Source organism: Melanerpes formicivorus, unplaced genomic scaffold (assembly GCF_026170545.1).
Source record: "Melanerpes formicivorus ecotype bairdi unplaced genomic scaffold, bMelFor1.0.p_v2 SCAF_46, whole genome shotgun sequence".
NCBI lineage: Eukaryota > Metazoa > Chordata > Aves > Piciformes > Picidae > Melanerpes > Melanerpes formicivorus.
This window is the reverse complement of record NW_027142398.1, coordinates 4,341,331-4,363,827: the sequence shown is the minus strand read 5'-3', so window position 1 is coordinate 4,363,827 and position 22,497 is coordinate 4,341,331. Positions and strand designations below refer to the sequence as shown.

General features: G+C 63.4%; 1 protein-coding gene across 7 annotated transcripts in view; it reads left to right on the top strand.

Annotated features, from left to right (window-relative positions):
• The first annotated feature begins 5,519 nt into the window (after positions 1–5,519).
• The window catches only part of ATP2B4 (ATPase plasma membrane Ca2+ transporting 4), a 55,992-nt gene continuing 39,014 nt past the window's right edge, over positions 5,520–22,497 (top strand). For 3 of the 7 annotated variants that reach the window (XM_068159745.1, XM_068159741.1, XM_068159744.1), the window contains exon 1: positions 5,523–5,680. The gene's annotated coding sequence lies outside the window, so the exon portion shown is untranslated. Of the gene's footprint in view, positions 5,681–17,747; positions 17,764–22,497 lie in introns of those variants that run through there. The other 4 variants (XM_068159748.1, XM_068159747.1, XM_068159743.1 and 1 more) reach the window with 4 other exon arrangements.

The window sequence follows — 22,497 nt, the reverse complement described above, 5'->3', positions numbered from 1 at the left end:
CCATGGCTGGGGGATCCTTCTGGGGCTGCAAAGCCATGGGGAGCTGCTCTGGAGCAAGGGGAAAGCCCAGGACCAAGGGAGACAAAGCAGGCAAAAGGCAGCTGGCTTGGCACAAATCCAGGCTGGGTGAGGAGTGGAGGGAGAGCAGCTCTGCAGGGAAGGACTTGGGGTGCTGGTGGGTGAGGAGCTGGCCATGTGCCACCAACGTGTGCTGGCAGCCCCAAAAGCCAACCATGTCCTGGGCTGCAGCAAAGGCTGTGTGGCCACCAGGTCAAGGGGAGGGATTCTGCCCTCTGCTCTGCTCTGCTGAGGTCCCACCTGGAGCACTGCATCCAGCTCTGGGGCCCCCAACACAAGAAGGACCTGGAACTGTTGGAGAGGGTCCAGAGGTGGCCACAAAGATGCTCAGAGGGCTGGAGAACCTCTCCTACAAGGACAGGCTGAGGCTGTTCAACCTGGGGAAGAGAAGGCTCCAGGTAGACCTTAAAAGAGCTTCCAGTGCCTGGAGAGGCAGCAGGAGAGCTGGAGAGGGACTTTGGACAAGGGCTGGGAGTGACAGGATGAGAGGGAATGGATTGAAACCAGAGCAGGGGGGATTTAGATTGGACATTAGGAAGAAGATCTTCCTGGAAGGGGCTGCCCAGGGAAGTTGTGGATGCCTCATCCCTGGAAGTGCTTCAGACCAGGCTGGATGAGGCCCTGAGCAGCCTGGGCTGGTGGGAGGTGTCCCTGCCCGTGGCAGGGGGGTTGGGACTGGATGAGCTTTGAGGTCCCTTCCAGCCCAACCTGATGAAAGCAGTGTGGCTGTGCTGGGACCCTTCCCAGCAGCAGCACCCAGCCTGTTCCTGCTCTGAGCCCCAGCCTGAGCCTTGCAAGCTGGCAACCTGTGGGCGCTGAGGCTCAGCAGCAGCTCAGGGCTGAGCAGAGAGAGAGCAAGGGAGGGAAAGGCACTGAAATGAAAAAACCCCAACCAACCAGGCCAGGCCCTTCCTGCACCACTTGGGAGCATCTCAGCCACTCTTGCCCCGCTGGAGGGGGAGGTGGGAGCAAAGGAGCCCTGCCCCTGCCAGCCCCTGGCATTTCCATTGGAGCGAGCGGAGCTTTGCTTCTCCCCGCCAGCTGCCGGCCCAGGCGCTCCTCTCTCCCTATATTTAGCCCTTGAATGGAGAGAGGTTTCCCAGACACCCAGCTCTGCCTTGTGCTCAAGACTCACTCAGTGTTTCCATGAGAAACCCTGCGGGTCCAATCCTGCTCCCCCTGCACGCCGGCACCGTGACAGAAATTCCTCCCCGCTGATTCCAGCGGCAGCGCCGGATCCATCCCCGCGGGGATGAGCTCAGGAGCTGGCCTGGGGTTGTGATGGGTTTGTAACTTGGCTGATACAACTTGGCTGATTCAATACATTTTGGGGCTGAAAAAACTCCACCTACAAGTTCCCAGCCTGGGAGCTGTTAAAGGCAAAGGATGATGGAAGTTTGGAGCTGCTTTTAAAGGGAAACCGTCGGTGAAACCCTGCTGGAGGTCCTGCTGGAGTCAGCTTTCCTCTTTGGGGGTTGCCTGCTGAGGTCTTTCCCACCCTAATTGATGCTGAGATGTGAGGATTTGATGTCACTCTCGGTCTCCCTCAGGCCAGGCAGCGCTCAGGCCAAGGGCTGCTGCTGCAGAGCACCCAGCAGAAAGCATTGGGGGAAGAAAAGAGAGAGCGAACCAGGGATGGGAGCTGAGGTTCCCAGCACAGCAGGGCCCCTGGGGGTGGCCTCGGGTGCTGCTGGTGGCTGTGGGAGTCTCTGCTCCTGTTCCAGAGCAGCAGAAATTGCCTGTGGAAAGGGGGGAGGAGGAGGAAGATGCCTCCTGGGCTAGGATGGGCATCCTGCTCCTCTTTCAGCAAGAGAAGGAGTGCAGTGAGGAGCACTGGGGCTCTGCACCCCTCAGAGTGTGACTTCTGCTCATGAAAGCTGATGTGGTGCCCACAGCCAGGTGCTGGACACGGAGCTGACCCTGCACACGTGGCCAGAGCTGGCTCTGGGAGAGCACAAGGGAGCAAATGGACATCCCAGAGCTACCCAAGGCAAAGGAGGAGGCCAAAGGCACAAGCAGCCCTGCAGGGTCTCACCAGCAGGATCCAGCATCTCCCTTGGAGCTTGCCTGTGAGTTCCTGCCAAGAGCCAAACGAGAAGCAGCCTGTCCCCAGCTGCCACCCCCATGGCTGCAGCAGCTAAGCCTGGGAGGTCCCTTCCTGCAGCTCAGGGCTGGCCAAGCTGGGAGGCTGAAGATTTGCTTCCTTCTCCCTCCTCTCCTGGGAGTGCAGGAGTGCAAAGTGTCATCTGTGCCACCCTGCACCCCTGCCACCTCCCCAGGGATGGCAGAGCCTCCTGCCTCCCAGCAGCAGGAGAGCAGGTGGCCCTGGGACTGAAGGGGATGGAGCAGGGGGGGTGGCACCAGCAAGCACCAGAGCCATGGCAAGCAGGGGCAGGAGCTACAGAGCAGCTTCAGCCAGGACCCCAACACGCTGCAGGAAGGAAGCTGCCACTGGGCTGTGGTGCCTGGGGACGTGTTGGGGTGAGCTGCTTGGTCTGGGGCCATGCTCCTGCTCCTGCTCCTGCTCCAGCCAGGCTTTTGGCTTCTCCACGTGCTTTTTCTTGCCTGTGAAGCTGGAAGGGGCTTTCAGGCTCAGTGTTTATGGTGGCTCTTGCTGTAATGGAAACCCACCAGGCAGGAGCTGCTAAGCACCAGCTCTGTGACTGCAGGCTGCCCCTGGATGGGAAGCTCGTGGATTCCAAGGGGTTTTGGCTGGGGTCCTTCAGCAGCAAGTGCCCAGGGTGTAAAATCTGCCTCTCCATCTCCACAGCTCAGCCCAGGTCCAGGTCCAAGCAGGCTGCACATTCTCTGCCGTTTGTGGGAGCGTCAATTGCCCTGTTAACAACAGGTTCCCCGAGGCAGGAAGGCTGATTTCCTTCCAGGAGTCCAAATCCAGATGGTCAGAGATTCCTTCCAAGCTACAAAACCCTCTTTTAAAAGGCCATTCTGTCTCCATAGCTGCTCTGCCTCCCAGCCCTCTGCAAGCACTGCCTGATGGCTTCACCACCTCACACTCAAGCTGTTGCAAAAGGTCAGAGCCCAGGCCTGGGGTGGTCACTGCCATCTGCTTTGCTCTTTCACAATCATTAAGGTTGGAAAAGACCTTTAAGGGCATCCAGACCAAACATCAACCCAGCACCACCATGGCCACTCAACCCTGTCCCTAGGTGCTGTGGCCACACATTTCTTGAGCCCCTCCAGGCATGCTGACTCCACCACCCCCCTGGGCAGCCTGTTCCAGCCCCTGACCACCCTTGCAGGAGAGGAATTGTTCCAAATACCCAACCTAAACCTTCCCTGCTGCAACCTGAGGACGTTTCCTCTGCTCCTGCTTTGGTGGAGGGGGAGCTGGGCCCCACGTGTGCATTCCCACCCTCTGTTGTGGGTGAGCTGTGGAGGCAGGGAATGGAAGATGCCTGAGCTTGCTTGGTGAGAAGGTTTGCCCTGGCTGTGAGAGCTTCCAGCCCTGGAGTCATGGAACCACAGGATGGTAGGGGGTGGAAGGGACCTCCAGAGATCATTGAGTCCAACCCCCCTGCAAAGCAGGAGCACTCAGGGCAGGAATGCATCCAGGTGGGCTTGGAAAGTCTCCAGAGAAGGAGACCCCAAACCCCCTCTGGGCAGCCTGCTCCAGGGCTCCAGCAGCCTCACTCTGAGGTCTTGGCTCACACTGAGGTTGGATGATGGTCACCCTGAGCAGGAATAACTCCACCTAACTGCCCAGGAAAATGGCAAGGACCCCACTGCTGAAGATGACCAAGGAGTGACCACCCCCAGGCCTCTTCTCTTCCTTCTTCTCCAGATCAGAAGAGCAGGCTGATGCCTTCTGTGCTGCCAACTACCGAACGGTGGCAGAGGCTTCATGATGTCAACCCTGGCAGCTCAGAAGCCATTCAGCTCACTTCAGATACCAACCTGAGCACCCAGTCTGCCTCTGCACCAGCAGTGCCCCATGACCAGCTGGCCCAAGAGGGCAGATGCCCTCCCTGGGAGCTGGATGGAAGCAGTTCCACCAGCACACAGCTCTGGATAACGGCTCCAGCAGCCCCGGGAGGAATTCCTGGCCGAGGGCCAGGGCAGAGGGCCGGAGCAGGGCTCAGCTCACCTGGTGGAACCTGCCTCCTGCTGCACCGCTGCTGCCTTGGGACTGCTCAGGAATGCAAAAGCTATCGAGGTGCAGGCCCTCAAGGGGGGAAAAAAATCAACCTTAGGAGCTCTAATTAGGGCTTGTGCCTGCACAGATGTTCCACTGGTTGAACCTGAACCGGGCTGCGTGCCCCAGCGTGGGGCTGCGGCAGGACGAACGCCGGCTTAAGGTTGCCTACACCCAGCCTGGCTGTGCCCAGGTCAGGCTGAGCTCCTGGCACAGCTGCGGCGGCTCAGGCCCTTCGGGGCCCTTCCCAGGGAAGGGTTTTCCACCTTCCTGCTCCTAAAATCCGAGGGTGAGGGTTGGACCTGCCCAAGGAAGCGGGGGGGTGGGGGGTGGGTGGTTACCATCAGCGCTCTACAGCTCCTGGGGGGGTGTGTGTGCTCCTCCCAAGGGATGCTGTCACCCAAGGGGACAGTGACACTCAGGGCATCACAGGTGGTTTGCAGGGCTGGGCACAGCCCAGCTGGCACATGCCAGGCCCTGGTGACCAACCACAGTGCCCATGAGGAATCTTAAACCCACGAGGAGCCCCACTCCACAGTGCTGCAGAGCTCTGCCTTCGTGTCCCACGTGGGGAGGGCTTTGTGACACCCCCACTTCATGGGGTACCTGCACCGCCTTGTTGGGGGGTCCCTGCTGCCTGGGGGCTGCATGAGCATCACTGCCATGGAGAGGTACATGGGACTGGGGGGGGTAAGGGGTGCAGGCACGGGGGTCCCCGTGCTGCCTGTGCATGCATGGACCACACTGCCCTGGGGGTCCTTGTGCTGCTCCGGGCTGGAGGGGTCCCACGCTGCCCGGGGGTGCATGCACAAGTTCTGCCCAGGAGGCTGCCACACTGCCTGGGGATCCCCACCCCACATCACCAGGGGTTGCACACCCAGTTGTGCTTGGGGGGTCGCCAGACTGCCCGAGGGGGGCCCCGCATTACCAGGGGGTACACATCCGGTTTTGCCCGGGGGTCCAGAAGGGATTGGCACATTACCGGGGGGTGCACACAGGGTTCCGAGGGGGGCACAGAGGTCTCTGCACTGCTTGGGTGTGCAGGTAGGGTTTTACGAGGGGGAGTCCCTCCACATCGCCCCGTGGTGCAGGCACGTTTCCGCCCGTGGGGGTGTCCCCACACTTCCAGGGGTACACTCGCGGTTCTGCCCCGGAGGAGGGACCGACCCCTCCCGCTCTCTCCGGTTTTCTCCCGTCCCCCTTAAGCAGCCGACGGGGCGGGCCGCCACCTTAAGAGAGCCCCTCCCCCGGCGGGCTGGGGTGAGCCCTCCCCAGCTCGGCACGGCTCGGCTCGGCTCGGCTCTGCACGGGTTGCCATGACAAGCATTTTCTCCCGCTAGCTCCGGGACCGCTCCTCCACCCACCCCCCCCTCCCACCCCACCCCATTCCCTTCCAGTCCCCCTCCACCATCCCATGGCCAGCCCGGCACCGTCGTGGGAGCTGAGCCGGTGAGTGCAGGGGGGACGTGGGGGGGCTGGGAGGGGTTTGGGGGGGTACAGTTGGTGCTAGGTTGTTTTTTCGGTGCTGGGGGGGGTGGCGGCGCCGCTCCCACCGCCTGCCCAGGACGCGAGCTGGGGTCCTACAGCCAGGTGCAGCAGGTGGGATGGAAGAGTTTGGGGGTGGGGGGTAGGGGGGAGGGCTTGGTGTGGTTTGTTCCCCCATTCTGGGGCTTCCCGGTCCTGGGGCGGGGGTGTCTCTGGGGGTGAGTGCGATGCCCACGCTTCCTCCACTGTTTTTCATGGGGAGGTGTGGAGCTTCCCCCCCCCCCAGTACGAGGGGTGGGTGGGAAGCGGCTCTGGGTTGTGTCCTGCAACTTGTTGCCTGCCCTTGAGAAGGGGGTGGGGGGGGGGGGGGGGGGGGTGGGCGTGGGGCTGTGGCTTTGGTGGGCAGCGTCTTGTGGCATTGCGGAGAGGATTGGGGGGCGAGGGAGGGGGGTGCAGGATGCGACCGCCGTGGGTCGGGCTGCCATCCATCCCAGTCCACGCTGCAGCTTGGCACCGGTGCCAGAGGGAAGGGCAGAGACGGGGAGGGGGAGCTGGGGAGGGGGAGCTTGCGGCAGCCCAAGGACAGAGCGGGGAAGGTGCTGCGTGGGTGGTTTTCCTCATCCCTGGGTTAGGATGGGTGCTGCTCCCAGTCTGGAACTGGGTGAGGTGTGTCTGGAGTGGGGAGGGTGACCCGGGCAGGGTGTTGCGTGGGGCTAGACCCAAGGGTGGGATGGCAGAGCCGGGGAGGGGTTTGGGGGCGGCGGGGGAAGGCTGCCTGGTGTTTGCCAACACCACGGTCACGTCCCACACCTCCCCAGCCTCCTTCCTGCGCCAATCCAGTGGATCAAATCCACAGCAGAAAACAGGAGTGGGGAGGGGGGGGAAAGAAAGACGGGGGGGGAATAAATAAAGAACTAAAGCAGCGAAGCCGCCAGGCTGTGGCCCACATGGCCAACAGGCAGCAGCCTCTTCCACCTCCTGCACCCTGCCTGCATCCTCTCCCCGGAGCCGCTGAGCATCCCCTAGGGCTGCCCAGCCTGGGCAGGGGCTAGGGTCGTGCCCCTCGTGGGGTCCAGATGAACGCCCCCCGCCGCCCCCGGACTGCGGGCGGGGGGGATGTATGGAGCTGGGTGGTCCCTCCCTGCCTGGAGGCAAGGGGAGATGTTGAGAGGGGAGGGAGTGGAAGAGGGACAATAGGTTATTGTGCTCTTATCTCTGGAGACCTGAGGTTGGGTGGGGGTTTGGATTGCAAATCTCAAACCAGTGCAGCCAGTTTCTGCCCGTGGATGGGCAGCTGGGACCTAGGGGCAGCGAGTTGGGGGGCAGGTGAGTGCCTAGACCTACTTATGCGGGCGTGGGGGCGGCATCAGAGATGTCCTGGGGCTGGGGGACGCCATTCTTCGTCCCATGCCCTAAAGAGGAACGATGCTGCTGCTGTCGGTTGCTCGGGCGGGCAGGGTTTGTGCCAGCTGCCAGCGCTGTGCCAGGCTCCAGACAGTGCCCTCAATCTTTCGCTTCCTTGAGCGCTGAAACGCACCTAAATTATTTAATCATGAGCGAGAGAAGCTGCCGCCCCCGCGCTCCGCCGGCCCCACCCCGCAGCGGCGTGGGGTTCCCTTCCCACGGCTCGCTGCTGTCCTGCAAGCTGGCCCCGCGGGGCCCCTCCCCAGGAAATCCCACTCCTCCCTTCGGGATGGTCAGGGGGTGCTGGAGGTGGCCCCCTCCCTCCTCGGGTGGTGGAGGTTCTCCTCCCGGTCTAAATGGAGGGAGCTGAGTTGGGTTTGGTGGCCTCCCAAAGCCTTTGGTTGCCCAAAGCCGTCCGGAGGCTGAGTCGGCTTTGGGATTTTCCTGCCCCAGGGTGGGTGTTGCGCCAGTGCGGTGGTGGAGGTGCCCATGCCAGGACACGGTGGTAACTGTGTGAGCAGAGCTGGGAAGCACCCAGGGCGCCCAGCACCGGCGCCCAGCGAGGCAGAGCTTCCCCATACCTCCAGAGCCCAACCCCTCGGGGTGCAGCCTCCATCCTCCCACCCTCGCCGGCGGTGGGGCCGTGGGTGCTGCCCTGGGCACGCAGGGAACCGCTGCAAAGCCTTGGCAGGAGAAAGAGCTGGCTGGCAGCGGGGAGGTGGTGCAAGCGCTGGCAGGTAGAGGCTTGAGAGGGCGCAGGGTGCTGGGGGGTGGCGGTTGCTGTTGTATTTTGTTCTCGGTTGAGATGGTGACGGAGGGAATTCCCTGCGTCTTGCTCGTCACGCCGGCGCTGTGGGTCGGGCTCTCGCTGTGCGCTGCGTGCGGAGCAGCTCTCGCCGTTACCGGGAGCCGCTTGCCGGGCGGAGTGGCACCGAGCGCCTCGGGAGTGGCACCGAGCCCGGGAGGAGGGAGTGAGTGGCACCGAGCCCTTGCGCGCAGGGAGCCTGGATCCACGGTGCCGGCCGTGGCTGCCCGGCGCGGAGGACAGGGCAGGGAAGGGTGAGCGGCAGGGTGCCTGCCCCGCGTCCTTGGGCAGGGTGAGCAAGAGCAGGGCGGGACTGCTGCTCCTCTCCGCTATTGTTTTGCAGTCGAAAGCGCCGGGGTGGAGCTGCGCTTGGAGTTCCCCCTCTTCACGAGGCCTTCCCCGGCTGGCAGAGCAGTCTGCTCCTTCCCTGCCTGCATCTCGCAGGACTCTGTATTCCTTCCTGGCTCCCTTCTCCTCTCTTGGGTTGGGGTGCTTGCCCCCGCCCCCCCGTTTTTGTGTGTGCTTTTCCTCCCTTCGCCAGACCGTGAGCAGAGTTTGCCCGCAGTGGTGGCACACGCCTGTTGCAGCAGCGCCGACAGGAGCCCGCAGGGATTTGGGGGGACGGTGCTGAGCAGCAGCTCTGCAGCAGGGACTTGCCCCTGATGCCTCTTCGCTGGTGCTCCCTGTGTCTGTTGCTGCCCAAGGAAGGGCTGGCGGCTGCTGCTGCTGCTCTGAGCTTCCTTCTTGCCCAGGGCTCCTCCCCACCGGGGAAGGCTGCGCTGGGCTTGGCAAATCACTGCTGCTCTCTGGGAACCGGGGGAGAAAAATCCGGGGTTAAACTCCTTGGCAAGATGTGGGGTGGGCACCCTGCTGGGCTCGGGGTGCTGCTGTACCCGGCATGATGTGCTTGCTGCGGCAGGGACCGGGGCTGGGCAGCTCGGGATGCAGATGCTCGGTGTGACCACGGCAGTGGGATGCAAATCCTTAGATGTGCTGCAGAGCAAAGAGCTGCCACCTCCCTGGATGGCTCCCCAGCTCCTCTGTCTTGCTGGGGATTTCTGGGAGCAGATCCAGGCAGGGTGAGGGCTGATGGCTGTGGGCTGGCTGCAGCCCTCCTGGTTGGGGTGGATGGAGGCAGTGATGTCCTTCCTGTCATAGAAGTGGAGAAATCAGAGTGTGGAAGAGGAAAGAAAAGGGTTTGGGTGAGCTGGGAATTTGAACCCATCCTGCTCACCCTTCTGCTGTGCCCAGGGGGGGATAAGGACCCATCCTGTGGTGCTTGATGGAGATGCTCCTGGGGAAAGTGGCTTTGATAGAGGGTGGTCACCTCTCCCCAGCTACTGTCGTCTCAAAATCAATCTATGCCAAGGCCTCTTGCCATGGGCTTTGACTGGCTTTGGAAGAGGGACAGGCAGGTGACAGCACTCTGCCTCTGCCCGGTGGTGGCCAGCCCAGAGCTCCCTCCTGGGTTTCCTAGTAGGCCTGGGACAGGCTTTGTGTTTTGGGGTCCCTCAGTGCAGCCAGCCCTCGGAGCCACATTCCCTGCCACCTCCTGCCAGCGCTTTCAGAGGCCAAACTAATGAAACCTCTGACTTTGATGTTTTAATTAGTTGCTTTTGGCTTTAATGTGGAGGGATAATAGAGTTTCCTAGGACTTATAAAACCTGGCCCTCTATTTGTTCATTAGAGAAAGGAAAAGGGGGGGGGGGGGGGAACAAACCAAAACCCCAAAGCAGGAGAAAGGAAGAAAGCAAATGCTTGAGCTGTGCAGAGCACATGACAACCTGCTGCTGTGTCACCCACCTGGATGGCAACGCTTTTAAAAGCACTAATTAAGTGACTTAGATCCTGGGAGAGTTGTCTGTGAGTAACAGATGAGTTCGGTGTCCTCCCGCGTTTGTGAGCTTCTGGGAGGGGTCTGATGCAAGCCGGCGTGCCCCTGGGGAGTCAGGGGCCAGGCTCGTGGGGTCTTGCTCAGGGGCATCTCTCTGCCTGCAAAGTGAGAGCTTGGCCCCAATCTTGCCAGCCACAGCTGCCCTGGCAGATGGAGAGGGACGTGGGGACCCTGGCGTGGGCGTGAGGTGGGATGCTGAGTCCTCCTGAGCTGGCTCCCTGGGACATCTGTGCTCCTGCACGGTGGCATCCGGTCCTAAGTGCTGCGGGGACCGGGAGGTGCCAGGCTGTGACACCAGCCCTGCACACGACCCCCTGCCAAAATCCTGCGGGCAGCTCGCTTCGGAGCGAGGGAAGGCTTGGTCCCTTGGGCAGTGCCAGGGGCTGGCTCGGGAATGCTCCTGGCCCCAGCGAACCCTCCCCGTGGGGGACACAGCAGTCCCCTGCGCCCTTCCCCTCCGCAGGCATCTGAGGCTGGCACACGGCGAGTGCCCGGGCTGGGGAGTCCTCGGCAGGGTGGCAGAAGCCCAGGGAAGGGCTTGGCCGCTCGGCTGCGTTTTGTGCTGACAGCGAAACTTTTGCTGCGCTTCCATGGCAGGGATGAGTCGGCAGCTGGGCTGAGCCGAGACGCCGGCAGCCAGAGGAGCCGAGCGCTGCCGGGGTGCCGGGGGCAGGTCTCCATCCCCCCTCGCCCCCTCCACTCTCCCGATTTTGGGGCAATATCCTGGCATTGCCCTCCCTGCCGCGGCAGCCGGGGGAGGGGTGCGGGGTCAGCCGCCGGGGGAGTGTGCGGGGAGCAGCAGCCGGGGGTGGGGTGCGGGCAGCTGCGAGCTGCCTGGAGGAGTCCCCACCCGGAAGAGTTTGTCCGGCGGGGCCGGGGCGGGAGGAATCCGATCCCTCCTTTTCCCAGGCTGGGATCCCGGCGCGCTTCGCTTCCCGGGGCCTGGGCCGGCTCCCCGTCCCCGAGCCCCCTGCCTGCCTGCGGCCTCCTGCTCCATCCCGGCGGGCAGCGGAGCGGCTCCGCGGCGACCCTGCGGCTCCTGCGCCGCCGCTGCCATCTCTTTGTCTCCGGCACACAAAGGTCAGCCCCCGCCGAGCTCGGCCACGCTCCGTTAGGGAGCCGTAAATAAGGCAGAGCTGTCTGCTGCTGGGCTGGTCCCAGCATCCTCCTCTTCCTCCCTGGGCAGAGGAAGGATTGGTGCCAGGGGAGGGGTCGGGCAGCGCTGCCAGCCGGGGGCTGAGCCCGGTGCTGCGGAGCCCGGGGGGTGGCAGGGTGGGCTGAGGCCTGAGGCATTCGCTTCAGCAGTGCCAGTGGTGAGGGCAGCGAGCCCCGTGCCAAGGGCCAGAGCCAGGAGGGCAGCGCTGGGCTCCTTCCCCAGGCTAAAAATAAGCCTCTGGCCCTCGCCCTGCTGCCTCTGCTCCCACCGGCGGGGGGGGGGGGGGGGGCGGCGGCGGGGGTGAGGCTGGGCTGGAGGGGACCATGGTGGAAGTCGGCTGGGGACCACAGGAGAGCATGGTGGAACTCAGCCTGGGACCTGCTTGGGTCTGGAGGTGACCTTTGCTCTTTGAGCATCGGATCTGGCGATCAGATTTGCAGGTCGGGGCTCAGATTTCGGACAGAAGGTGTCTGATTTTCAGCACCGTTTCCCACGATGCTAATTAAGGACCCGGCTGCAGCAGCGAGAGCTTTACTGTCCCTTCTCCACCCCTGGCTTGCCTGGGAGGTGATGATGGCCCCAGCCAGCCCCGCGGTGTGTCCTCCCCTTTCCCCTCCTTGCCCTTTGTTCCTGCTCGGAGGCTCTGATGCTTCATCTCTCCACTTCTGCCCTGCCAGAGGTTCTGTGGCACAGCATCGCTGCTCTTCAGCTCTCTTCCAACCCTCTCCCCAGCTACTTAAAACCAACCCTGAGTTGCACGAGTGCCTGGCTGCTGCAGGGATGCTGTGGAACTCGAGCTGGGAAGGCTGCTTCCTTGCTGTGCCATCTCACAGGTTGCCACTGCTGCAGGCAGTGAAGGGACACAGGGACAAGCGAGAGGATGGCTCTGTCCTTGGGCATCTTCCCGTTCCAGCCTCCTTTGTTGGCTCTGCAGGCTGGGCCAGGCTGGGTGAGGAGGAGGAGGAGGATGGCTCCAGGCGTGAAATTCAGCACAGGGTGTCCTGAGGCTCCCAGCTCAGCGTGGCACCTGTACAGCCTGGTGCTGGGCTCCGTGCCTGCTGCCTACAAAGGGTGCTGTGACATCGCTGCAGCTGGCAGCGGCGTTCCCCGGGCTTCCCAGCGCAGCCTCGCCCGCTCCACGGGGGCTTCCTGCTGGCACTGGCATCTCTCTGGGCACGTGGCTGTGCCAGCAGCGTGGGGCTAGTGTGGCTCTGGCGATGGAGACCGCCCAGGGGTGACCCAGGGTGGGATGGAGGTGGTGCTCTGGTGTGGGCTGGAATGAAATGTTCCTGCCTCTGGAGCAGGGGGACAGGATGGGTGCAGGAGGGGGGTGAGGAGGGGAGGGAGTAAAGAGGGGGGTGGGAGAGAGGTGGGTGCAGGAGGGAGGGGAGAAGAGGGTACAAGAGGGGGGAGATTCGTGCAGGAAGGAGGAGAGAGGAGTGCAGGAGGGAAGAGAGATTGGTACAAGGAAAGGGGGAGATGAGTGCAAGGAGGAGATTGGTGCAAGATGGAGGTCGGTGCAGGGAGGGGGACTGCAGGGAAGCGAGGGCAGGCCTGGCTTTGTGGCTGGGCCGGAGGCTGCTTGGTGATGCCAGCAGTGCCAGGCTGGCGGTGGAAGAGCCTGAGCTGTGCTGGTGGGCTGGGCTGCCAGGCAAGGCTCAATGGGTACCTCGGGAGGGTCACCTCACTTGTGACATCCTGGCTGCTCCAGGCTGGCAGGGAAGCTGTCGCCACAACCTGCCCCTCCATGGCGCCTGGCGGGGGCCTGGCTGCCTGTGCCGGGGGTGCTGGGGGGAGCAGGGCTGCGTCAGCCACGGGGAGCTGGGACCAGCAGCCTGGCTTGGCTGTGGAGAAGCTGCAAGTGTGGCTGAGCTTTGCCGGGTGTCCTGGTGCAGCTGTCCTGGTGAGTCACCACGTCCTGCCTGGGGAAAGTGGGGGGGACCCAAAACTTTCCTCGGAGCAGCTGGGCGGGGCGGGGGTGGCCCCGTGGGATGGGTCCCTGAGGGGCCCTGCCGTGCCTAGCACGGACCCCACGGAGCAGGGCTGTGCTTATCAGCCGGGGGCATGTCTGTGGAGCTGAGGGGACCTTTCCCAGAGCCAGGACACCCTTGTGTCCCAGCTGGAGCCGGGAAGTGTGAAGCCCCACAGCCTGCCTGCTCCAGTGTGTGACTGGCGCTGGCTATTTTTAGTCGTCCAAATTAAGCTTGCCTAAATGATGTCTTTTGAGGTTTCTTTGAGGGAGGAGGCCTGAAGTGCTGTTATTTCCCAAGTGGCAAATTGGCTCTTCCATCTGACCCTGCCTGGACTGTCCACAGCTGAAGGGAAGGACCGAAGCAGATTGGCTTTGGGCAGCGTTTCCTCCTCGGAGCACCTCCGGGGGTTTCCCCAGCTCCTGGGGGAAGGCAAAAGCAATTAACCGAGACTCAGCTCCCCAGGGGGGACAACCTCATCCTGCTACCTGCTTCAGCAGCCCCCCTGGGATGCCCTGCAGCCCCTGGAGCTGGCCCTGTGGGCTGTGGCCTGGGGCTGCTCTCCCCGGGGGCAGCGCTGTGTGTGCTGGGTGCCAAGCAGTCCCTTGCAGCTCCCAGCTGCTGGGGCAGGAGGCTGGAGCTGGGGGTCAGGTGTTGCTCTTCAGGTGCCTGTTTGGAGGGGCTGTTCATCCAGGGGTGATGGAGGGGTGGCCACCCTGGCACCCAGAGAATGCCAGGGCTGGGTGCAGCCGTGGGCCAGGCTCTGGTGAGCCTGCTCCAGCTCCGTATCCGCTGCTGGATTCTGCTGTGCTGACTCCTGACCCGTTTGCCTTTCATCTCTTTCCAGTTGTTGCTTCCCTTCCTGGTGTCCTTTCCCCACTCTTCCCATCCCTCCCTGCCTGTGCCTCCCATCTGTGGCCACACTTCTCTCCCGTGTGCCTGGCTCTCGCCTCGCTCGGCATCACCTCGGGCATCCTGTGCCGCTTTTCCCCGGGGGTGGGGGCAGGATTGGCCCTTCCCCTTCCTCCCCCTTCCCCTCCCCGCAGCATCTGGGTGTTTCTCTGCAGGGCAGCAGCCAGGGGATCCTCTGGCTCCTGCAGTTGAACGTGAAATGCATCAAATCCCTGCAAGATGCTGCAGATCATGCTTCTGCAGCACGGAGGGGGACTTGTGCTGCATGCAGGTGTCCTCTGCTCGCCACGGCCAGATGCAGCCTGGAGTAAGGAGGCTGGGGGTGTTTCCTGCCCTGCCTGGCACTTCCATTCAGGGGACTGTCCCTTTTCCCTTTGGAAAGGACAATGAGGGATCCTCCCTTCCTCCTCCCGCTCCCCCGGACGCAGCTGCCTGTGCAGACCCAGCTTTGCCGTTCCCCAGCCCCGAGGCCTCGCTGTGCTCCAGCCCCGCTCCAGAGGATTCCTTTTGGCCACAGCATTGCCAGAAAGGGACCCAGAAAAGCAGGCAGAGAGGGGAAGGGATTCCCCAGATCTCAGCCTCTGCCTGGCTGCCTCACCTCGAGGGGCTGCTTGGGAGCAGGGTGGTCCCTGGGCAGGACAAGGCCAGGGGGTGCTGGGGAGGGCCCCGGGTGGTGTTGGGGAGCCCTGAACCAAGCCAGCTCCCCTTGCTTTTTTGCTCTCCTTGTTACACAGAGAGCAAACCCAGGGCCCTCTGGGGTCAGAGGATGGTGCAAAAGGCTGATGGGGAGGATGATGAAGGACCCCCCATGTATGGGGGCAGAGGAGAGGAGCCAGAGCCTTGGGTGCAGAGGGGATTGGAGCACACTGAGGATGCTGGGGGCAGGAGGCAGAGCAGGGGAAACGCTGCCCACGTGAGAACTCAGGCACTGAGGGTGGGCTCTGGGTTGCTGCAGGTGGGCTCTGGGTTGCTGCAGGTGGGCTCTGGGTTGCTGCAGGTGGGCTCTGGGTTGCTGCAGGTGGGCTTTGCCTTTTCCCAGCTGGATAAGAATCAGGCTCACCACAGGCACTGCATGCCCCTGGCACGGGCCGGGGCGCCTGCACCCCAGCCCCAGCCTGGTGCTGGCCTTGGCTGTCCCTGGGCAGGTGCCAGGAGCCCTGCTGGCCACTCACTTCCTTCCCTGTGGATCTGGCTGCCAAGGCAGTGCCCCTAACAGCCGGCTTGCAGCAGTAATCTCTGCCCTATCGCTGCTAAAGCTGCCATTATCCCCAGCTTAGCTCTGGTGCTTAGATACCCACCTGTGTAAGAGCTGGGGATAGGCAGGGACGGTTCTAAAGCCTCCCACAGCCCCTGCCACACCAGGTCCAGCCAGTACAAAGTGGCTGGTGTCCCACAGTCACCTCGGGTGACCCCAGGGCCATGCCAGGCTCGGTCGTGCCATGCAGGGCTGGTTTGTTCCTCTTGCTTGCAGGCTGGGTAGAGGCTGCAGAGCTTTGGGGCTGGCTCTGTGCTAGCAGTGGGCAGTGTGGAGGTGCCAGGTGATGTGGTCTCCCCTTTCCACCCTCTGTCCTTGTCCCCACTGCATCTTGTCCAGCCAGCCTCTCTCCCTGGAGCAGAGCTCAAGCCAAGGTTGAGACTCTGGGCATGGTTGCAGGTTCAGCAGGAGGTTTGGGGGGGGTTTGTTCTGGGGGAGGGGTGGTGATGACCTGCAGGCTGCCCACCCCCAGCACCACGAGGGGCAGCTGATGGGCATGAGGGACACGTGCAGGGGCAAGGCCTGGGGCCTGGGTCGGTGCTGGAAGTCACCATCCCAGCTGGCATGTGGGAGCCTCGCTGGTGCCTTGCACTGGCCCCTGGGGAGAGGGCTGTCCCGGGCGCTGTGGGTCAGTGCTGCAGCTGGGAGCTGCTGGGGCGTTGCCTGCAGGGGAGGGAGCGTGTGGGGCTCCAGACGCTGCACAAACAGGACGGCAGGGCAGTGCCAGCTGCCTGTGGCACAAGGGTGTGTGTGGGGGTGGAGGCAGGGCTGTGCCAGGCGTGGCAGTGCCCAGCACGCGGGGGCAGATGGAGGTGGCAGCAGGTCTGGGGTTGGGGTGCAGGGGGTGTTGGGGTGGTCTCTGTGGGGAGGGGAGCAGGCGGTGCCCATGAGGGTGGCACTGAGTGGTGCAGCAAAGCCCCTGGGCAGCCTCTACCCCAGCCTCTCCCAGGGCTCCCTGTAGGGAGGGCAGCTGCCAAACAGATCTTCACTGAGGGACCTTAAGGGCTTCCAAGTGCCTGGTGCAGGCCTGGTGGCACCAGGGAGGTGTCAGCTGGCTGTGGATTACCTTGGGGCTGCGGCTGGCGCCTGTGGGATGAGCAGCTCTAACAAAGAGGCTTTGAGGAGCAGATCCTGGTGTGTGTTTTCCTTGTCCAGCCCAAAATGCTTCCCCCTGCATCCCTCCTGCCTTGGCTGAACCTGGGGATCCTGGAAACGAGGTGACCCCAAAGCATCATTGGTCAGGGGCTGGCAGAGGCTGCCCAGGGAGTGGTGGAGTCCCCATGCCTGGAGGGGTTCAAGGAACCTGTGGCACCTGGGGCCAGGGTTCAGTGGCCATGGTGGTGTTGGCTGGTGGCTGGACTGGATGACCTTGGAGGTCTCTTCCAGCTGAAGCAGTTCTGTGGGTGCTGGGGTGGTAGGATGTAGCTGCTCGTGGGTGGCAGAGCCAAGGCTGGAGTCAGGGCTGGGTGGGTGCCCAGGGTGGGTGCCCCATGAGCTGGATGATCTTTAAGGTCCCTTCCAACCTAAACCATTCTGTGAATCTCTGCCCCACAGCCTCTTCCCCACCCACCCCAGCACCTCCTGCCCTGTACCCCTGTGCCACCCTCCTGCCTGGCATTTCACACCCCCCTCCCCAGCCCTCTTGCTGCTCGTGCAGCTTTGCTTCACTCTTTCTTCTCCAGGCAGATTCCTGCTGTTTGCTGAGCCACAGGATGCACAGGGGGGCGGGGAGGGGGGACAGCAAGGAGTGGGGACCCCAGAAGGCTGTCTGTGGGGCTGGGGGTGTCTGTGCCACCCTCCTGCAGCCTTCTCCCAGGCTCAGAGTCGCCTTTCCCCTGCCCCTCCCCGTGCTCTCCTGGCCCATCTGGCACTCTCCTCTTATTTATTGGGACATATTTTCCAGGCTCTGATTTTTCTGCTGGGTTGTTGGGTTGGGTGTTGGTTTTTTTTTTCCCCTCTGCTGCTCTGCCCAGATTTTTGTGCTCTCCTGATGGCCTCCCCTGGCTTTCTCTGCTCTTTGCAAAGGCTCTAATTTGGTGCCTGGGCTGGCGGGGAGGAGGGTTTGGCTTTTGCCTTTCTTCCTCTCCTCCGTATAAATATTGCCTTTCGCTCTTCTGTTTCTCCCTCCCTCCCTCCCTCTCTCTCTCTCTCTCCCTCCTTCCCTCCCTTTAATTAGACTTCTTACTGCATGGAACAGTTTGCAGTTATATATGGAAAACAGCCTACACTTTCCCAGGAGCAGGGCATGTCGGGAAGGGAAGCAGGGGAGCAGCCGGCGAGAGCTCCCTGGGAGCGCCGCGTGTGTTTTTCCTATCGCAGCCCCGCTCCTGCCAGCCTGCTTCTCCTTTAACCCTTTGGGGCAGACAAAGGAGAGGGGGGTGGTGGTGGTGGTGGTGTCCCACAGCTCTCCTTTCCTTCCCCCCCTCCCACCCCCCCAACTTGTTGCTTCCCCTTTCCTTGGGCCTGGAAAAAAGAACACCCACCCCCCCACCCCCCCCCCAGCCTCTCCTTTCCGTCTGCCCGGGAGCGGCAAATGGGAAGCCCTGGCTGGGCCGCCCGCGTGATCCGGCGAGGGGGACGCTGCGCGGCCGGGGGCGGAGGAGGAGCCGCGGGGTGCCCGGCGCCCCGGCCCGCGGGGCTGTGAGCCGCAGGTGGGACCGCGTGGCAGCTGGGGGGCGCCCGGCCCCTGCCCCCCGCTGGCGGAGGCAGCAGGAGCTCCTCCTGCCCAGCCCTGCGCCGCCTGTCTCCAGCGCTGCTGCCAGCCTGGGGGGGGGGGGGGGGGGGCAGGGTCTGAGCCTTGGGCTCCCTCCTCCTCCTGCCGGCCCAGCCTGCTCCTGGGTGCTGCTGGCGGGGGGGGGGGGGTGTCTGGACTTGCTGGGGGTCCCCTCTGGCGCATCCCTGCTTTTGGGGGGCACCTCCCGCTCGGCAGCCACTGCCTTTCCCTGCGCCGCCCGAGCGAGTTCTGCTTCCGCAGTACCTTAGAAGTTGGAAGGGACCTCCAGAGATCATCGAGTCCAACCCCCCCCCCCGCCTCAGTTTCCCTTGCTAGGAGCCGGGGGGAGGCTCTCTGCCTCTCGCTGCTGCCTCGGCTTTCCCGCGGGGCTGTCCCTGGCCGGCAGGGGGGAGGCAGCAGCTCCTCGTGGTGCTCCAGCAGACAAGGTCAGTGCCGCCCTCGCCCTGCTGCCTCCCTGCACCTCGGGGTGCCCTGTGGCTCCCCGAGCCCCAGGGGTGCTCAGCCTCTCCTGCTGGCTTCCAGAAGCAGCAGATGCTTCTCCCGGCCGCTGCAGGGAGGAAGTGGCTGGACCTATTTTAAGCCCCCGGGGGATCTTCGGGGTAGGAATCCCCTGTCCCTGTGTAATCCTGCTAAAAATACCAGGGCTGTACCCGTGTGTCCTGGCCCCTGCCTCTCTGCTTCTCTGGGGGTGTTTTGCTTGTGAGACTCCTTTGTGCTCTCTAGGCTGGCTCTTGCCTGCTGGGTTTTTCCCTTGGCTGCAAGCTGAGCTGTTCCTCTGCTTCCTGAGTGGATGGAGAGAGGTGGGAGCTGGGGCTGCTGGCCTCTGCTCCCTGCTCAGGGGCTGGCAGAGGGCTGGTGCTGTGCTCAGGTGGGAGCTGGGGCTGCTGGCCTCTGCTCCCTGCTCAGGGGCTGGCAGAGGGCTGGTGCTGTGCTCAGGTGGGAGCTGGGGCTGCTGGCCAAGGGCTGGTGCTGTGCTCAGGTGGGAGCTGGGGCTGCTGGCCTCTCTTCCCTGCTCAGGGGCTGGCAGAGGGCTGGTGCTGTGCTCAGGTGGGAGCTGGGGCTGCTGGCCTCTCCTCCCTGCTCAGGGGCTGGCAGAGGGCTGGTGCTGTGCTCAGGTGTGGTGCTGCCTCAGTTTCCCCATCGGAGGTGGAGGGCTGTGTGGGGAGCTGAGCCCTGCTCCCACTCAGAGCTCCTGGGTTGTGCCATCTGATGGGCACCCTCAGGAGCTCTGGGGATGGCTGAATGCTGCTGGGCTGGGCTGTGTGCAGCATCCCTGCCTCTTGCCTCCATGAGCAGCACAGTGCTGGGCAGGGCTGTGGGTGAGCTGGGGCAGGGCTGAGCCCTGCCTGAGCTCCTGCCAAAGTTCCACTGTCCTCTGGCTGTGCCTCTGGAACCACTCTGGGGCAGAGTGCTCAGGCCCTCGGCTGCCTCTGTCTGGAGTCCTTGGTTGTCATCCTGCCCCCATGGCCTCTCCCCCACTTGCAGACAGCTGCTCCCAGCCATGCTCAGCACTTCTGCTCCGCAGGGACCTGCTGGGAGAGCCCCAGCAGCATCCATGTGCTGGGTGGGAGCCAGGCAGAGCCGTGCCTGGGGTTGGGACCTCCAGCTGCCCACCCCAGCGGGGTGAGGGGGGCTGCTCTCCCTTCTGCAGCAGGGTGCCAGGCCCGGCAGGCGTGCCCTGACCCGGGAGGATCCAGGTCAGCCTGGGTGCAGGGCTGGGCTGTGACCACTGCTCGACATCCCTGCTGGGAGTGGCTCAGTGCTCCGAGTGCTGCTGCAAGAGCAGTGTGAGCCCTGCAGTCCTGAGCCTGGTTTGCAGCCTTGCTCCTTGCTTTGGAAGCTGCCTGAGTCCCAAAGCTCTTTCCCTGGGCTGCTCTGGGCTGCGGAGCAGCACTCAGACAAACCCAGGAGCAGGTCTGTGGTGGGGCTGGGGGCTGAGAGGAGAGGTCAGACCTGTGGAGGCTCAGCCTGGTGGCAGCTGTCTGACCTGGGCACCTCCCACCAGAGCAATGCAAAACAGGTTCAGCTGGAGGGGAGGAGAGGAGCTGGAGCAAAGCATTGCCCAACCTGTGCCAGCTGATGCCCTATGCCCTGCTGCTGGGTGCCCCTTGTGCTCCCAGGCTGTCTCCCAGCACCAAGGGGGGAGCAGAAGGGGTGGATGCAGCCTCATGCTGGGGTCCAGCACAGCCCCACTCTGCTGCCATGGGGCTCTGCCATGCCAAGCTCGCCGGGCACCGCCGCTGGCACAGGGGGGCAGGGGGGGGGCTGCTGGAGGCTGTGCCCCTCTGGAGGCTGTGCCCCTCTGGAGGCTGAGGGCTGGAGGGCTGCAGGTATTTGCTGGTGCAGAGGGGGTTTGCTTTTGCCGCCCTGCTGCATTCCTCCCCGGGCTGTGCTACCTTGTAAAGCACAATGAATGATGAGAGGAGCTGGGGTGATTTAGTGCAGGCGCCGCAGAGGAATACCAAGGCCTTAGATGGAAACATTCCCCTTGACAGCTTGCCTGCAGCCTCCTTTCTTTCTCTCTCCCTTTCCCCCCCCCCACCCCCTTTGAAATTCCTGGACTGCTGCTCAGGGAAGCCCCAGGGGGTGTGAGCAGATTCCTGAGCCCCCCAGCACCCACCAGGGCTCCAGCAGCTGCCTTGAGTGGCTTTGCCACGTGGATGCATCCTGCATCCAGGGCCTGGGCAGCAGGAGCTGGGGGCTGCCCTCTGACCCCCTGGGCTGCCCTGCCTGCCCCTTGGGCTGGCAGCCAGCTGGGGGCAGCAGGTTTTGGGGGAGCCACACGTCATGGAGCTGGGCTGGTTCCTCCCCACGCAGTGTGCCTGGTGCTCTCCTGTCCCCAGCCTCTCCCCTGCTCTCTGCAAGAGTTAATTGCTGCCTTGGGCAGGCAAAAGGAAGGAGAAAACAACAAAACCAAAGCAAACCACCGACCTAACAGTTTCCTACCTTCATTAGCAGGAGGCAGAATAACAAGGAAAGCCTGAGCCAAGGCAGCTGCAATTAGTGGGCTAATGGCAGCCACTCAGCTCCTCTGTGGAGTGGCCTGCAAAGAGAGAGGCATCTGTGGAGCAGCTACCTCTGCCTGCCTTCTGCTTCTGCTTGCCCTTGGCTCCTGGAGCATGGCTTTGGGCTGCTCTCCTTGCTCTTGGTCCCTCCAGCCTGGCCAGGGGCAGGAGGGGAGGATGGTGTGATGCTCTCCTTGCTCTTGGTCCCTCCAGCCTGGCCAGGGGCAGGAGGGGAGTGTGGTGTGATGCTCTCCTTGCTCTTGGTCCCTCCAGCCTGGCCAGGGGCAGGAGAGGAGGATGGTGTGATGCTGACCTTGCTCTTGGTCCCTCCAGCCTGGCCAGGGGCAGGAGGGGAGGGTGGTGTGATGCTGACCTTGCTCTTGGTCCTTCCAGCCTGGCCAGGGGCAGGAGAGGAGGATGGTGTGATGCTATCCTTGCCTGGCTAGGGGCAGGAGAGGAGGATGGTGTGATGCTGACCTTGCTCTTGGTCCCTCCAGCCTGGCCAGGGGCAGGAGGGGAGGGTGGTGTGATGCTGACCTTGCTCTTGGTCCTTCCAGCCTGGCCAGGGGCAGGAGAGGAGGATGGTGTGATGCTATCCTTGCCTGGCTAGGGGCAGGAGAGGAGGATGGTGTGATGCTCTCCTTGCTCTTGGTCCCTCCAGGCTGGCCAGGGGCAGGAGGGGAGGATGGTGTGATGCTCTCCTTGCTCTTGGTCCCTCCAGGCTGGCCAGGGGCAGGAGGGGAGGATGGTGTGATGCTCTCCTTGCTCTTGGTCCCTCCAGGCTGGCCAGGGGCAGGAGGGGAGGATGGTGTGATGCTGACCTTGCCTGGCCAGGGGCAGGAGGGGAGGGTGGTGTGGTGGAGGATGCTGTGATGGAGGTGTTCCCAAGCTGTTTGGGTGAGGAGCTGAGGGCTGTGCTCTAACAGCTGTGCACAGGCAGGTGTTGGGCTGTGGTTGGACCTTCCAGCCTCTTGAGGTCTTTTCCAACCAGGCCATTCTGTGAGCCTGTGGCCTGCAGTCACCAGGAGCTTTCCTCTCTCCCTCTGGGTCACCTCCAGGCTCCCAGGCACAGAGGGGCTGCAGGGGGCTTGGGGAGCTCCGTGGGGCTGGCAGCTCTGCTGTGGGGATGCAGGAGGAGCAGATGCTGCCTTGCCCAGGGGGCTGCTGCTGGGTTTGGTGTAGGAGAAGCTCAGAGCTCCTCCTGGTCCCCAGCTTCCCCTGGGGTTGGTGTTCCTGGGCTGTGCTCTGAACCAAGGCTCTGCAGTGTGACTCAGTTTCCCCTGGCACGGTGCTGCTGCTGCTGCTAAGCTCTGCCAGGGCTGTGCCAGGCCCCAGCACTTCCTGGGTGTTCTGTGGGCTCCTTTGCTGCTGCAGTGCCTTGCAGGGGCTGGGGGCACACACACTCAGACCCCTCCCAGCCCCTGAGATGTGAAGCCTGGGAGTTGTTTTGTTTGGGGAAAGACCTCTGGGGTGGAGGCCAACCTCCAGCCCAGCACCACCATGGCCCCTGAGCCATGTCCCCAGGTGCCATGGCCACACATCCTCCCCGTGTGCTGTGCCCTCCCCCCCTGGCAAGAGGATCTTGCAGCCCTTGGGGGTCTCCTCCGTGGCAGGGCTTTGGCTCCGTGCTTTGCCCTCCTGTGCAG